A 10693-nucleotide genomic window follows, 5' to 3' on the forward strand; every position below is an offset into this window, starting at 1 on the left:
TTTGTGGAGAGGCTAGAATACATGAGATCCCAAAACCCAAAAATTGTTTCTAGAAATTCCGCCTAGAAATGACTTAATTAGATTATTAACCAATTTTTAAATATTTCTAAATTCGAAACTTAGGAAATATGGTTAAATAATCAATATTAATTAAGTCAAGACAAGAATCATCTAGAAACTCACACGGATCGATCCAACGATGTTCCTAGTCATTAATTAATCTTGGTTGTTGGTGCTCCAATAGAGGGTTATAAGAGGAATTTGATGTGGTGATGGGGAAATCACCAAAGAGGTTGATTTCATGAGCAGATTGATTTCCAGAGTAGCAGCTGTCAATTGCCAGAGAGAGAGCTATAGATTGAAGCCGTGAGAGAGGGGCAGAGAGTGAATTCAGAAGAAGATTTCCACATCTAGTTTATGCATTTGCAGAGAGGCTAACGTTGGGGCAGCATAGTAGCCTCTAGAGGCAGCTTCAATTCTGTTGGGGAAAGACGAGTTTCAGTGCCAGAAGTTAAACAGAGGTTCCAGAGGCCAGGAGAGACATTTTCCCCGATAGCAGCAGACTAGATGGCTTGATAGGTTGATTCAGACTGAGCACAGAAGGGACTGCGCTAGGGTGACGCAAAGCCAGCGCAGAGGCAATTTGGATGGCTCACTTGAAACTGTGGTCAAAGCCTGGATTTGCCTGTGGGGTGAGGAAGATTCCTCACTAGATTTTTGTTAGTATTTTCTCTATAGGATTGCCAGTATTTGGCATCCAGATTGTACTCGGATTATTTCATTGTTGCTGAATAATAAAAAGCCTCACTTGTTGCATCGATTTTCCCGCATTAGGTTTTTTCGGGGACTTTTGTCCAAAAATAATTGTGTTAATTTTATGTGTATGGTAGCATTTCTTCCATGTTTTATTCTTCCACGGTTTTATTTGTGTAGATTGCAGTGTGCTTTATTCAGTATTTGCCGTAGGAAACAGCAAATAAATTGTTAAATAAAATTAATAATTAGGAGAATAATTTCTCGTTGCTACAATAGGATTCCAGTTTGGAATTTTCACAGCCTCTGGCATGGTCCAACTTAAAATAACTTCTTTGTAGACAAATTTTTTACGTAACAAGTTGGTTTTGGTTATAATGTCTCATTAAACTACAACTCTAAATCACTTCGTTTTTGTTTGTGTTCGAGTTCGACAACTTCAATATTTGACAAAAACTCTACATTTAAAATTTTGAAAATAAAATGTGGTATTAAGTTCAACATACTAGAAAAATTAAAAAGTATATATATATATATATATATATACCACAACAAAATTTAAAAATTGAAATATTTTTAATATACATATGTTTATGTCCATAAGATCTTGGATAGACGGTGATTAGGTGTGTTGTTAAGACACTCCTGGATGTTAAGTAACTAGTGCAATTCTCCGCCTTATTTGAATGTTATTCTTGGAAAATTCTCTGCCTTATTTGAATGTTATTCTTGGAAATAGCCATGTTGTAGTCTCACCATTATCAAACTTACTATATATATATTCAACATGGCTATTTCCAAGAATAACATTCAAATAAGGCGGAGAATTGAACCGGTTATATATATATATATATATATATATTCAACTTTTATATTTTATTGAAATATTATACTTCTACCATAACTATTTATAAATATATAAATTTATATAATTTAAAAGTGTATGGTACAAATATTATATATATATATATATATATATATATGACAATAAAACTTGAAGATTAAAATATTTTTTTAATTTACATGTGTTTCTTTTATATATTTAACTTTTATATTTTATTGAAATATTACACTTCTATTATAATTGTTTATAAATATATAAATTTATATAATTTAAGTGTGTATAGTATAAATAAAAAAAAATTAACATATCAAAATTGTGAAGATAAACAAATATAAACGAAAAATATTATTAAAAAAAATGTATTCTATGTATATTAACAACACAACTCTTAACATCCCTCCCAAAACTAACTTAACTTGTATTGTTCTCTTCCTTGTTGTCTAGTTTGGCATTCAAGGACAATATTTCATTAGCGCTGGCAACCTGGAATTTCAAGTTAGACATTTAAAGGCAACAATTTGCTAGTGTAGGCAACCTGGAATTTTTTTTTTAAAGCTAGTAGGTTTAACCTTTCGAGTTTATTGTTTTTTTTTTTAATTTTTGTTATTACGAACCTCTTTGAATTTCTTGTGATTTCACAACAAACTTGAAACAAATTTCAATAGAATTTTAAACAAATTTTGTGAAATTATTGTGCAGATAAACAAATATAAATGAAAAATATTATTAAAAAACGGTTTTCTATGTAAATTAACAACACGACTCCCAACATTCTCTCAAAACTAACTTAACTGTATTACTCTCTTCCTTGTTGTCTAGTTTGACATTCAAAGACAATATTTTGTTAGTGCAAGCAAATTGGAATTTCAAATTTGACTTTCAAAGACAACATTAAACTAGAATTTTTTTTTAAAAGCTAATAGGTTTTAGCCTTTCGAGTTTTATTGTTTTCTTATTTTTTTATTACAAGCCTCTTTGAATTTCCTTTGATTTCATAACAAACTTGAAACAAATTCAATAGAATTTTAGACAAATTTCGTGAATTATTCATGTTCGTGTTTGGCTTGTTCGACTTGAGATTTGCAAATTTCATTGAATAAATTCACCCAACATTGAAATTCGACAAATTTAAAATTTAGTCAATTTTATTCACCGAACTTGGTGACTTTAGCTACAACTATAGGGTTGCTTCCTCAACCATGTCTTTGACATCTCCCTCAAGCTTTTGTCCCTTGCTTTTGCTAGTTTTGCCTTAGCGTTGTGACCTCTTGCTTTCAATATGCCTATCTTAAGCAATGTTGTCTTTCACCTTTTTCCTTCTCTACTTCTATTCTAACATTGCTTCCTCTTGCCTTTAGCCTTCACTAGGCCCATCCTAGAACCTCACATCTTGCCTTTGCTAGCTTTGACATAGTGTCATCACCTCTCATCTCTTTCCTTCAATCATTCCTTGTCCTTCCTTGGGAGTTGTAACAACATCTAGTAGGTGGGCATATCATTCTTCCATCCAACATTAGGACTGGTCCCAACCTAGGCTCATCCTAATCGGAAAACATTTAAAAAAAAACAAATATAATTATCTAGACTAGTGAAGAATTTTAACAACACATTACTTATATGCAGATTTATAATCTAATTGTTATCTTTACATAGAATCCAAATTACAAATTAAGCATTATCAAGCATATATCCCAAAGAAATATTAACTTATATGCAGATTTATAATCTAATTGTTATCTTTACATAGAATCCAAATTACAAATAATTAAGCATTATCAAGCATATATCCCAAAGAAATATTAATCCCCAAAGCTTGTTAATTCATTGTTACCTTTGCAATAAAATGTTTTCCTCTTCAAACCCTAATGTCATTTCAAGCTATCTCAATTATTGAATTTTGCCAGAAGTATAATGTCCATGGTGTGAATGGAATGTTATTAATGTACACAAGATGCCCTTAATGCTGTATCAAATATTTCTTAACAACAGATCTCATGATTCATAGATGTATGTTTTATCACACAAAGTTGAAACTCATATGATATTGGGAGCTATTCAGCTATTGGATTGATGGGGACCTCCAAGTCCTCATGAGAGAATAGGTCCCTAAAAAGTATCGAGTTACATTTGGATTCGATATGAACCTTCAAACTAATGAGAAAACAGGAATAATAAGTATGGAGTTACACTTGGACCCTCGGCTTCTTCAGCCCAAAATCATTAAAAAAATCAACTACTGCAGAAATATGAACATGATAACATTTTAATAATCTCGGAGCAACATCTTTTGCAGGAAAATGCATTGTTGTTCTAATATGTGCCTTGCTATGTTTTAAATCCTTGGAACCTGATCAATCAACAGCGAATGCGCTCTTCTAGTACTTGGAACAATCTGCATCACTTGAGACATTCTGATATTATCGAAAACCGAGACGCGCATATGATAATGCAATCTCTCCATAAATAAGTACTTCTGAGCAAAAGAGTGTATCATCAAAATTACAGATATGTGCATCTAAAAAATAAAGTTGAATACCAACTCCGTAGACATGTACGAAAGGTGGCCTCGGTTGTTGAGGGCACAGAACAAATACATTTAGCCCCAAAAAATTAAATGTATCCAATACACAGTTTTTCTTTAGTGTGCAAGGGAGAGAGAGAATTTGGGAACAGAGTATTTAATTACCACCTTGATCTGATGATATATTGCTATTTCCACGATTCCTCCTGTTTAGAAATCCAAATATGGGTTTTGGCCTGCTGTTGAAGTATGTAGCAGCAGCGAGATACACACAACTTGACGCAACATACACTTTTATCCACATAGAGGAAGAAAAAGTTAAAATTAAAAGAATTAAACTTAAGCCGATTATTACAAGAAAGTTCAAGCAGCACTTGAAATTAGGGAGTTCCTCTTCAGTTCCAGGGTTGGGGAAAGACCCTTCTTTGTAGAAATTCGAAAGCAGTTCATCTTTTAGGCGAAAAGCTTCAACAAGCCAAGCAGCAGCTTCATTCTCCGAGGTCGGGATTTCATGCAAGGTTATTCGACGAACATGGACATGGACCTCAGCTGGATCGGTCCCAAAGGCATTATCCATGAAAAGAGGGCATCGATGTTTGTAAGCGATAGTTATGTCATAAACTGCAGGTAGCATGGAATAAAACCATTAGACAGAACAAACAACACTACTGCAAACCAAGCCACATAGTAATTAAAAAATAATAAAAAATAAATAGAAGTGAAAAAAATTGTTTGCATAGAATATACAAGATTGCATCCCACATTGTACCAATAGTTTAATCCAAATAATACATGATATGTGTTGAGAAAGCATGTTGGTAAGGTTCTCTTAGATGTAACTTTTTTACAATCTGATTAAATTATACAGATCTTAAAGAACCTAATGAGATACTTTACATCTCCTAATTATAATTATAAACATACTTCATTCCAAGATTCACTATGACAAATGATTTCTTTTGGGATGTCATCTGACTGTTACTGCTTATTTATTAAATATGTTATCCTTTGCAGTATGCTAAATTACAATTTCTTAGCCCTCCTTTCTTGCTTGGCCTAAGGGTCAGATAGCTCATGGATGACCAAATTTTCTTAACCGGGGGCCAAGGGAAAATGTCGTGGTGAATGGTATCATTACAATTAATATGATTTTCACATTAAGGTTGTGAGCATGTTATTGTGATATTTGGATCATTTGTATACTGGGTACTTCAATTTTGTCAAACCTACACCTCACAATCATGTCGAATGTCATGAGCTAAGCACTTGTATTACAGAAGCCATGTGTCTAGAGATCGAAGTTATAGCTATAGCTAGTGATCCCCATATTTTATTGCAAGCCAGTTGACATTCCATGCGAATTGAATGCAAGATCATTCCTGAGTCACAGTGTGGAGGCTGTAAATCACATGAAGTTTAGCTTGAAATTTGATCTGCTGCCACCAAGACCCAGATCATCTTTGCTGTCAAAGCCCCCTAAGGACCTGATCAATATTTTGGTACTAGAACCAACAAAAATCACAAGATCGCTAGTTTGGGCATGTGCCCTATCCCAGGACAGGATACTTTATGCTAAAGTCTAGGATGGTTACAGCCTACTAGACTGTCCTTTTTGTTGCTTTCGTACATTCTGCTTTGATCCAAAATGGGTAAATGCCCCAACAGTAACCAGAATTTGGTGGTTAATCCTTAGTTGTTTCAGTCTCCAGGTAGTTTAGATGCATTTTGCAAGTCATTCCTGAATGTATCCCTAATTGTTTCCACCTGAAACAAAAAGAGAGATGACTTTTTGTCGAAAGAAAACAAAATCATAGATCATTGTGGCAGTAGAACCCATTGGCACCAATTAATAACAATCTGATCCACTATGTTGATGTGATGTAAGATGCCTATTAATAAATCTTGATACCAAAAATTTTTGAGGCACCACCACGCTAGATAAATTATTCTTCTCAGCCATTGTGCCATTGGAACAAGCCTGGTGACAATATATAACTATATTGATCTGATACAAGGCACCTCTCAATAAATCATTGGAACAAAAATTGTGCAGGAGGTAACACCATACTAATAAACCAACAAATCATCATGTTAGACACCTAATCCTTAGAGATTATGGTAAATTGTAAATATTCTTGTATATATTAACTTAGGAGGAATATGAAGAGTCATAGGTGAATAGAAAGAGTCATTCGGACCTTTTGAAAGATGAAACCAAAAATCACTTCTTTTTGTAGTAATGTATGGCTCACCTTAATGTAATTCATTGATCCATTGGAGTTATTCCTGAGCTTGACAATGGTATCAGAGCTGTCTATTCTTAACTCCGTGGTTCTCTCCTCTTGCATACAGAAATGGCCCCTCGTTAGATCTGAACTTTGCTTCTCCTATCAAGAGTAGTCCTGTCTCTGCTTCTCCCAATGTTATTCTGCCATTCCCACGCCTGTTTCCTCTTGTTAATTTCCTAAATACCAGATCTGATTTATATCATAAGTAGTTTTTATAACCCAGAAGTTTATTTAGCCCAGTGAATTATTTTCTGAAATTACAGTAAAATTTCTAACAGCAGAAGCACAAGTAGGAAATCAATCACAGAGCAGAAAAAATATGAACCCTCCAATCTATCATTCACTTTTATTTCTCAAATAAATAAGCACTCCCTTATAAGGATAATGCTCCACAGAGAAATACAGAAATTTAAAAAAACTGAACCTGAGAATTTGGCCCCCTGAAAATTCTGATCTGCACCCCAAGACTGTTGTACGGCCACTCTAGTGCATCCCTACCACACGTGAGAACCTACTAAATCTCTCCTCCATGCGGCATGTGTGATTTTTGGCCTCTCCTTGTGCGGCACATGCAAGCTGATGTTGTCTTGTGATCAGAAACTGGTACAGCCCTCTTTGCTGGAAGACCTCAATTCAATCTCCCTCTTCAGAATTTTCTCTCACTGCTGCAATTTTTCTTTTCTCTTCAGCCCTTATCTCACTCATTTGAAAAAATCTCTCTCATATGTAGAAATTAGTTGCCACTTGTGTTGTGTCTTCCTCCTTCCCTTAAGTTGTGTTTATAATTCTTGATTAAGCTAGATCTAAAGCCCTAATCTCCAAAGTGATCGAGGGCTAAGATTAAATGATAAATCATAACCCACTTGATATCAATGGTTGAGATTAAATCTAAGTCGCTAAACTGAATAATTTACTTTTCCTTAGACAACCTTAGCCAATAGCCAACATTAATAAATTGATTAATCAATGTGTTCTTCCTAAGTTAAACTTAGGAAAAAGATCATAATAGACACTTACTCAACATGAGCAAGTTCCTAAGAAGGTCTTGGATGACTCCTTGCATGCTTGACACTTAGCCTATGCAGAAGTAAAGTTCACTGCTATAGACATCAACACCTTTGCTCAATGTCCAATCCCTTGGCTCAACTATGCTCCCATGCTAGTTTCCTCTACTCCACACCCGTTCCCTCAACTCACAGCCTCTCTCTCTTCCATGCTCCTCTAAGAACCTACAGCCAACCTGGAAAAAAGGGAACGTTTCATGCCAAAACAAATCAACTTGCCATTATTTTATTTCTCAAAATTAGCCAAAACTACCCAACTATTCCGTCTCGATAAAAGAATTGGTAGGTTTCCATTTTGTCCCAATTGATTTAGTGGTTGTCCAACAAAATTTGGCATAGTTGGAGAAGACCTTGACCAACCTCCTATCAGAAGTTAGGGTTTAGCTTTTGAAGCTTTGGTATCCAACACATCTTAGAGGTAAATTTGCTGAAATAGGCTACGGCTTTTTGCTAGATTCTATGGATTTTAAGCTCGATGTGATAGGCAACATAGCTAGAATTGTTTCAGCAAGACATCCCTCTAAGGTCATTGAAGCCTGACATGTGACTAGAAGATTTCAGACCTTCATTCCTAAAGGAAGACAATTACACGATTTTACTGCTCACTTGTCAAAGGCACATTTTTATCAAGCGAAAGTCCTTGTTGTCTAATCGAAAGTTGTTGTATATTTGGCACTTCAAAGATATTTCAGAGCTATTTTGGAATTTGTTTTCCCACCAATATTGTAGAAATTATTATTATTGCAGCAATTTTTTCTTATACAAAACCCAGCTTAGAGCTTTGTCAAAGATGCATTCTTTCATCTCCATTGTTGACATGATGCTAACTAGCAAGGAAAACCACCCATAATGTCTAAAGGGATCAAACACACTGACTTTTAACAATTTGTGGCATTGCATCTATGAAGGAGAGGATGATAGTGGACCTACCAAGCCTGCATCAGATAAGGAGCTTGACATATGGAAGAACAAAGACAGAGAAGCATATTCCCTAACTGTCGCAATAGTAAGTGACATGATGAGTCACCATATTGTTTCTACTAAGGATTTTTATGGTGCTTTAAAGAAATTGGAGGACTTGTATGACTCACACTTAGAATTGGAACTCATACAATTGTTGGTAAGGCTCTTCAACCTAGAGTTGAAAGATGATGATCCCATGGCTTCAGCTTTTGAGATTAAAACCATCATGCATGACATAGATGCCACTGAAGTGAAGATGGACATTCCTCTCATAGCCTTCATCAAGGCCCTTTATCTTGCACATTCCCACTACCTTGGATCTGTGCAAGGTAGTGACCAAAGCAAGTCCATAACATTTGACTCTTTCGTGGAGAAATTTGCAGAACGTGCAAAAGTTTATGGAAGAAGACAACTCAACCCACTAGAGAGATTGTATGCCTTCCTCAAAAAGGGAGGAACCAATCACATGATTACTTTAGAGAAGAAGGCAATAAAAGAAGATGTGGAAAAAGAATTTCAAAGCTGAGGGGCAGGTACAATCAAGGTGAGAGATCTAATCTTCATTGTGTCCATTGTGGGAAAAATGGGCATGAGGCAAAGATATGCAAAATCCCCTGGAAGAAGATCAAGGACAAGCAAGATCAAACGGAGACAAACTTAAAGCATCAGATCTAGCGAAAGGTAAAGCAACTAATTATGCTTATTATATTGTTGCCCATTGCAATAGGAGTAAATGAAGACTTATTTCATACTTTGTTTGCTACTTGACGAGACGCATGGTTGCTTGAAATAGGTAAAACATGTCACGTAACCTTTTGAAGAGACGTCTTTGAAGATCTCAATGACAATTTAAATGGTATAGTCTATGTTGCAAACAAATCAACTTTTAAACCTTCGAGAATTTGCATCACTAGGAAATGAGAAAGAACTTGATGTCTCTTTGTGCATATTCAACAGCAAGGCCACTCCATTCATATCTTCAATGGCAAAGTTGAAATAATGGAGGCTTCTAACAACATGGTCATTACAATAGGAGTGGGGGATGAAAGATTGCTAAAGTTGAAAGCTACATGGGTTCATGCATAGAATTCAACATACCTCTCTCACCATAATGAAGGTACACTGCCATCTAGTCCCTTATTGCATGCTAGATGTGGACACATTAGTTATGACAACCTTTGTTGAAAAAGAACGGTGTTTCCAGTTTGCCTACTATTTCTAGGAAACTGAAGTAATGTGATGTTTGTATCCTTGGAAAACATAGAAAACAACCCTTCCATGATTCCACTTTCAAAGTATGTAGAAAACTTAGATTGGTACATTCTAATTTTGTGGCCCCATGCCTGTTCCATCGATTATGGAAATAAATATATCATGTCTTACATTAATGATTACACCAAAATGTTTCAAGGGTACTTATTCAAATATAAATCTCAGGCTTTTGAAGCCTTTAAAAATATTCATGTATAGATCCAAAATGAAGCACAATCACATTTCAGCACTCTTCATACTAATAATTGCGGAGAATATACATCTAATGAATTTGAAAACTATCTTCACCAACATGGGATTCAACATCCAACCATAGTTCCACAAAATCCTCAAAGAAATAGTGTAGCTAAAAGAATGAACAAGGCTCTTTTAAATATGGTTCATTCCAAGATGTTTTTCAAAAATGTGAAGTTGATGTTTTGGTTTGATGTGATTCCATTTGTAGTATATGTAAAAACAAATGTCCATCTCATTCTCTTGTAAACAAGACTCCATATGAAATGTGGTATGGACACATTCCTTTGGTAAGGCATCTCAAGGTCTTTAGTTCCACTTGCTATGCCTTAATTCCTAAAGAGCAAAGAAACAAGCTCGACGCAAGGAGTTGGAAGTGCATCTTCTTGGGGTACACAAATACCACCAAGGCATGTTGTCTTTACGATGAGATAAATAAGAAGTCCATTGTTTGTAGAGATATATTTTTTCTTGAATCTCCCAAGAATGACAAACTCGTTGCATAGCAACTTGATCATTTGGAATCTAGATAGACTCACCCATGTAAGGACATATTATGAATTTGATGATGAAATTCCACATCTTGAAGGGAGACAATCCCTATCTTGGATCAATCTCTGAAATTCTGAAGCACCATCTCCCCCTCATGAAGTTTAGGCCACTTCATCAAATCAAGAAGTTCAATTGGATGATGTGATTGAAAGGATTGAAAGGTTGAGCCTTGATGGAGCCTATATCATATCAAAAAGGTCCA

The 10693-nt window shown here is 35.1% G+C and overlaps 1 long non-coding RNA gene across 1 annotated transcript; it reads right to left on the reverse strand.

Annotated features, from left to right (window-relative positions):
- Positions 1-3572: 3572 nt before the first annotated feature.
- LOC149209396 (uncharacterized) lies at positions 3573-10077 on the reverse strand. The gene is made up of 2 exons (XR_016252216.1): positions 6371-10077; positions 3573-4739 (listed from the first exon to the last, which is right to left on the reverse strand). It is a non-coding gene; the product is annotated as an uncharacterized LOC149209396 (long non-coding RNA).
- Positions 10078-10693: the final 616 nt, after the last annotated feature.

The sequence above is a fragment of the Pinus tabuliformis genome, chromosome 1_2 (genome assembly GCF_031772625.1).
Source record: "Pinus tabuliformis cultivar Carrire ecotype Pingquan chromosome 1_2, CPIR1, whole genome shotgun sequence".
NCBI lineage: Eukaryota > Viridiplantae > Streptophyta > Pinopsida > Pinales > Pinaceae > Pinus > Pinus tabuliformis.